Source organism: Hipposideros armiger, unplaced genomic scaffold (genome assembly GCF_001890085.2).
Source record: "Hipposideros armiger isolate ML-2016 unplaced genomic scaffold, ASM189008v1 scaffold_153, whole genome shotgun sequence".
Classification (NCBI taxonomy): domain Eukaryota; kingdom Metazoa; phylum Chordata; class Mammalia; order Chiroptera; family Hipposideridae; genus Hipposideros; species Hipposideros armiger.
This window is the reverse complement of record NW_017731503.1, coordinates 1,373,335-1,380,148: the sequence shown is the minus strand read 5'-3', so window position 1 is coordinate 1,380,148 and position 6,814 is coordinate 1,373,335. Positions and strand designations below refer to the sequence as shown.

Here is a 6,814-nt window from a genome sequence, read left to right as displayed (position 1 = left end):
AAAAAAAAAAAAAAAAAAAAGTAGATGCAAATGTACAATAGAGATATGAAAAAATACTCAACATAACTAATCATCAGATAAATGCAAATAAAAACCACAATGAGATATCACCTAACACCAGTTAGTATGGCCATCATCAACAAGACAAACAATAACAAGTGTTGGAGAGGCTGTGGAGAAAAAGGAACTATCATACATTGTTGGTGGCAATTCAGATTGGTGCAGGTGCTTTGTACAGCAGTGTGGAGATTCCTCTAAAAATTAAAAATAGAGTTACAATTTGATCGAGCAATCCCTCCCTTGGGTATCTACCCAAAAAATCTGAAAACATTTATCCGTAAAGTTATATGTGCTCCAATGTTTATTCCAGCTGTATTTATGGTGTTTGAGGCATGGAAACAACCCAAGTATCCTTAGATAAATGATTGAATAAATAAGATGTGGTATATATACACAATGGAATACTACTCTGCAGTAAGAAAATATAAAATAGTGCCATTTGTGACAAAATGGATGAATCTTGAGATTATAATGCTAAGTGAAATAAGTCAGAGATAAAGTCGAGAACCATATGATTTCACTAATATGTGTTATATAAAACTTAAAACAAGGGAAGAAAATAAACAAATGAAGAATAAAAAACTCATAGACACAGACAATAGTTTAGTGGTTATCAGATGGTGGGGGAGGAGAGGAGTGTTACATGAGGTAAAAGGGATCAAATATATGATTATGAAAAGTGAAGTGACTCTGGGTGATGAACACACAATGTCACATATAGATGATGTATTACAGAATTGTACACCTGAAATCTATGTAACTTTGCTAACAATTGTCATCCCAATAAACTTTAATTTAAAAAATATTATTGACGGTATTTCCTGTGCTGTATATTATATACCCAAGACTTAGTTGTTTACATCTAGAAATTTTAACCACTTATTCCCTTTCACAGACCCCCTTATTTAATTTTTCAATTACAGTTGACATTCAATATTTTATATTAATTCAGATGTACAGCATATTGGTTAGACATTAATATAATTTAAGAAGTAAATCCGACTAGTCTAGTACCCAACTAGCACTATACATTGTTATTACCATATTATTGACTGTATTCTCTATGCATTATTTTATATCCCCATAACTATTTTGTTGCTATCAATTTGTACTTCTTAATCCATTCACCTTTTTCACCCTTTCCCCAAACCCTTCCCATCTATCACTCTGGTAATTCTAGTATCCACCTGACACCATACATAATTACAATATATCATTGACTATATTCTTTATGCTTTATCTTACACCCCAATGACTACTTTGTAACAACCAATTTTTACTTATTAATCCCTTTCCCTTTTGCAACCACCTCCAATACCCCGCCCATCTCTCAACCATCACAATGTTCTCTGTATCTATGAGTTTGTTTTTGTTTCGTTTGTTTATTTTCTTTTTTAGGTTTCACTTATAAGTGAAATCACACTCAGCACAATACCCTCTAGATTCATTCATGTTGTTGCAGATAGCAATATTTCATTATTGCTTTTTGGCTTAGTATTATACCATTGTGTATGTACCACCTGTTCTTTATCCATTCATCCACTCAGAGACTACCAGGTTGCTTTCATATCTGCTATTGCAAATAATGATGCAATGAATATATGGATGTGCACATCCCCTCAAAATAGTGTCATGGGTTTCTCTGGATAAATACCCAGATGTGGGATTACTGGATTCTTCTTTGGCTGTTGTTATAGCTTATGTTTTAAATCCTATATGTCTGGTATGAACATTGTTGCACCAGGGTTTTGTTTGTTTCTATTTTCATGAAGTATCTTTTTCCATTCCTTTACTTTCAGTCTGTGTGTACCTTTCAATCTCAAGTGAGTCAGTTGTAGACAGCATCTGCCTGGATCTTTTATTATCCATTCGGCAACCTTATGTATTTTATGGAGCATTTAATCCATTTCATTGAAAGTAATTGTTGATAGATATGTAGTTATTGCCATTTTATTATTTATACTTTTCATCTTTTCACCCCTTCCTCTGAAAGAAGTCCCTCTAACATTTCTTGTAATACTGGTCTGGTGGTGATGAACTCCTTTAGATTTTTCTTAGTCAGGGAAGCTCTTCATCTGTGCTATGATTCTAAATTATAGCTTTCCTGGGTAGAGTAGGCTTGGTTGTAGATCCTTGCTTTACATCACTTTAAATATTTTGTGAAAATCCTTCTGGCCTACAAAATTTCTTTTGAGAAGTCAGCAGACAGTNTTGCCTCTACAGGGTACTCAGGGAATGCTTTTTTCTTGTCTGCCCGAAAGGCTACAAGGCCCAACAGCTCATGGAACTGTTGAGACAGCTGACTGAAGTTAAATGTGGCCTGTTGCTCTACATATGTTTCCTATTTGGCCAGTGTGGGAGTTTGAGCCACCCCTTCCAGAGTGCCCTGAGCCATGACTGCAGCCAACCCTCGACCAGGTATGTGGACTGCACTGTTACAGGTGCAGGACCTGTGATATCCTCACAGGCCATTAGGGCGGCATAAATGGCCACTAATTGTTCCCAATTAATGAGCATCGCTGCTCAGCTGTTTTCCAGGGCTGAGACCAGAAACTCAAGGGTACCTTCTGGGTCCCATCGGCCCACCATAAACCCCAATCAAAGCCTTTTTCTTGTACCTGAACTGTTAGCAGATATGGAAGAGTGGGCCCAATGACCTGTCTGCCTTCCAGCATAACTTTGGTGTTACCCAACCAGATAACTCCCAATAATTTGACAGACAATCCAGGCCCTTGGCCTCATTAACAGCCCATCACTGGTTGCTAAGTGCCACACTAAGGGCCTTGGCTGTATCCTCTAGATCTGTAAGAGTAATCAAAGGTTAACATTATGTAATCCATATAGTGAAACAAGTGCAGTCAGGGGCTTGATCCGTTTAGCTAAATCCTGTGCTATCAGACCATGGTATAGGGTTGGGCTTTGCAGGTAGCCTATGGCAACACCTGGAAGGTCCATTGTCTGCCTTCCCAGGTGAAGGCGAACTGTTCTTGGCTGGTAGTGTCAATGTCAATGGAGAAGAAGGTGTTTGCCAACCCTACCACATAGTGGAATCGTCCTAGTTCTTGCAAGAGGCTATCCATCAACTCTGTAATGCTTGGAACAGTAGCATTCAGTTCCCTGTTCCAGTTCCCTGTTATTCTCTAGGAATTGTCTGGTTTCCATACAGGCCACACCGGGGAATTGAAGGAGCTTTGGGTGGACTGTATGAAAACTGCCTCCTCCAACTTCAAAATAGTATGCCCAATCTCCTCATGCCCCCAGGCAAGTGATATTGTCTGATATTAGTCACTCGTGTGGCCTGTGGCAGGTGGAGGGGCGTGTGCTGGGGATGTCCTCTAACCACAGTTTTCATCACGCGCACCCACGTGTGGAATTTAATGTCATGACGTCTGTGGAATTTCCCCACAGACGTCATGACAGTAAGTTCCCTGAGCACATCCACTCCAAGGATGTACTCAGCAATAGGAGACATGTAGACCTCATAGACCCTAGGGGGGAGATGTCCGATGCCCAGGGTGGGGGAGACTCTATGTTTCGTGAGGTGTCGGTCACCATAACCCTCAATAGTGGCGTCTAGGTCCTGAAAAATGGTCTGTATTGCCATATATGAGGGTGCTGTCTGCTTCCGTGTTCACGAGGGCCAGCACCTGCTGCACGTTCCAGGAGGACCAATACATGGTGAGTTCAAAGTGCAGCCTCAAGTTATCCGGCTCCCCTGCCAAACGGGTGCTCTGGACCACTCCCTAGAAAGGGAGGAAGTCAGCTGGGCAAAACTCCCTGGCAACCCCCTTTTGCTTTTTGAGGGGTATTGTAGTGAACTTTTGCTCCGGCCATAGCTTCCACCAGAGGGCTGGAGGACCTCGAGGGGCTGGCTGTGTAATTTCTCCTCAGTCAGTCCAGAGGCCATCAGGTCAAACCACATTTGCCAGCGGCTCACCTTAACTGGGTCCCCTCCCTCACCCTGGCCTTTGGGTGAGGCTTTTGCATCCCGTTTCTGGAAACGGCGCTGGCTCACGCCCTTCTCAGTTACAGCTCGTGCCTGCAACTGACTGTTGCAGTCCCGTGGCTCCACCCCCAGGAGCCAGCAGCTCCTTGATTTCTATCCTCTGTCTCACCACCAGTCGGACATGCCACACCAGTTCTAGAGGGCTGCTAGCCGGGGAGGACACCTCCAACTTGGGGGACTCTTGGAGCATGCATTCAGCTGCCACCAGGCATTGTTCCAAGTCCTCCTCCCAGCGCTGTAAGTGCTGCACCCAGTTCGCATACTCCTAAATGTCTCGACTAGCATGTCACAAGACAGCTAGGAATATCCAGGCCACCCTCCTGGCAGCCTCCCGGTGAGCCAGTGGGACATTCGGTTCCAATGCCTCCAATGCTTCCCGGACGTCTTCTGGTCAGGGGCGCACAGTGTCCCAGTCTTCTGGCTGAGTCCACACCAGCAGGTACACCACGACCGGATATCAGAGGGATGTCTGGGGCCACATCCCCTCTACCCGGGGTGGTTCTTCTACCCGGGCAGAAGGGGCACTCTCACCTCATCACCATGGTGATCCTGCCAACTATGCCAAGTGTCCTCGCAGAAGGGTTGGGGTGGGCTTTTGCCCCTCCCCCATAAGGAGGAACCAGCGTTCTTAATCAGCAATAGCAACCATTATATAGAGGTTTTGGGGGAGGAGAGCACACAGAAGTGCACATGCTCCCTCCTATGGCTGTGAATAATGCTTATGTAAAGAGCTTATGTCACCGGAGCCTGGCACCTACACAGAAGGCTTCGGAGTCAAGGTTTGTCATGTCTGGGGCAAGGGTCCATGTGTCAGTGGCTGCCGCTTGCGTGGGTCTGAACCTCATCCAGGGTCAGGATCTGTATGCCAGCCTGCACACAACTGACACAGCCCAGGCCCTGTCACCCCCTAACTCATTTTATGAGCCCCAAATTACCCTGTTACCAAAACCTGGTAAGAATAGCACAAAAAAAGAAAATTACAGAACAATATCTCTAATGAATACAGATGCAAAAATCCTAAAAAAATTCTAGCAATTTTGTTTGAATGCAACAATGCATTAAACAATATATACATCATGATCAAGTGGGGTTCATCCCAGGGGCACATGGAGGTTTCAACATATGCAAATTTATCAATGTGATACATCACATAAACAAAATAAAGGACAAGAATCATAGGACTATATCAATCAATGCAGAAAAAGCGTTTGACAAGATACAACACCCATTTATGGTTAAAACACTTAATAAAATGGGTATAGAAGAAAAATACCTTAACATAATAAAGGCCTACAAATAACAAACCCTCAGCTAATATCATAATTAACAGTGAAATCTGAAGTCCTTTGCTCTACATTCAGGAACATGACAAGGCTGTCCCCTATCACCTCTGCTTTTCAACATAGTATTGGAAGTCCTAGCTAGAGCAATCAGGCAAGAGAAAGGAATAGAAAGCATTCAAATAGGTAATGAAAAAGTTAAATTGTCACTTTTTGCAGATGACATGATGGTATATATAGAAAACCATAAAGACTCCACCACAAAGCTATTAGAAACAATAAACAAACACAGTAAATTTGCCGGCTACAAAATCAAAGTACAAAAATACATTGCATTCCTATATACTAACAACGAAACTTCAAAAAAGAAAAAAATAATAATTCCTTTAGCAACTGCAACAAAAAGAATAAAATACCTAGAAATAAACTTAACTGAGTATGTGAAAGACCTTTACACTGAAAGCTATAGTAGATTTTTAAAAGAAATTGAAGACACAAAAAATGGAAAGACATTCCATGTTCATGGGTTGGAAGACTCAACATAGTTAAAATTGACATATTACCAAAAGCAATATACATATTTAATGCATTCCACATCAAAATCCCAATGGCATTTTTAAAGAAATAGGACAAACACTCATCAGATTTGTATGGAACCACATAAGACCCCGGATAGCCAAAACAATCCTAAGAAAAAGAACAATGCTGGAGGTATTAGACTCTGTGAATTCAGCTTGTACTACAGGGCAACAATAATCAAAACAGTATGGTACTGGCAGAAAAACAGACACACAGACCGATGGAATATATTCAAGAACCCAGAAATAAAGCCACATAAATATGGACAGAAAATTTTCGACAAAGAAGCCAAAAACAAACAATGGAGAAAAGACAGCTTCTTCAATAAATGGTGCTGGGAGAATTGGAAAGCCACATGCAAAAGAATGAAACTAGACTGCTATCTGTAACCATGTACCAAAATCAACTCAAAATGGATCAAAGACCTAAACATGAGACCTGAAACTATAAACTGCATAGAAGAAAACATACATACTAAACTTATGGAACTTAGGTTCAAAAAGCATTTAATGAATTTGATCTCAAAGGCAAAGGAAGTAAAAGGAAAAATAAATGAATGGGATTATATCAAACTAAAAAGCTTCTGCACAACTTTTTTGTAAAAAAAATGAAGTTGACAAAATAAAGAGGCAACCAACGAAATGGGAGAATATTTTTGCAAACAATGCCTCTGATAACTGGTTAATATCCAAAATATATCAGGAACTCATACAACTCATAAACCAAATAACAAACAACCCATTAAAAAATGGACAGAGGACCTAAATATACATTTCTCCAAAGAGGACATATAAATGTACAATAGAGTCGCTCAAGAGTTTGAGCTCTGAGCAACAGCAGTTCGAGTCCAGCCCGAGCTGAGCAGCCGCTGAGCTGCCAACAGGTAGCA

The 6,814-nt window shown here is 41.2% G+C and overlaps 1 pseudogene; it reads left to right on the top strand.

Annotated features, from left to right (window-relative positions):
* The first annotated feature begins 2,453 nt into the window (after positions 1–2,453).
* LOC109387319 (septin-10 pseudogene) overlaps positions 2,454–6,814 on the top strand; it is a 14,430-nt pseudogene continuing 10,069 nt past the window's right edge.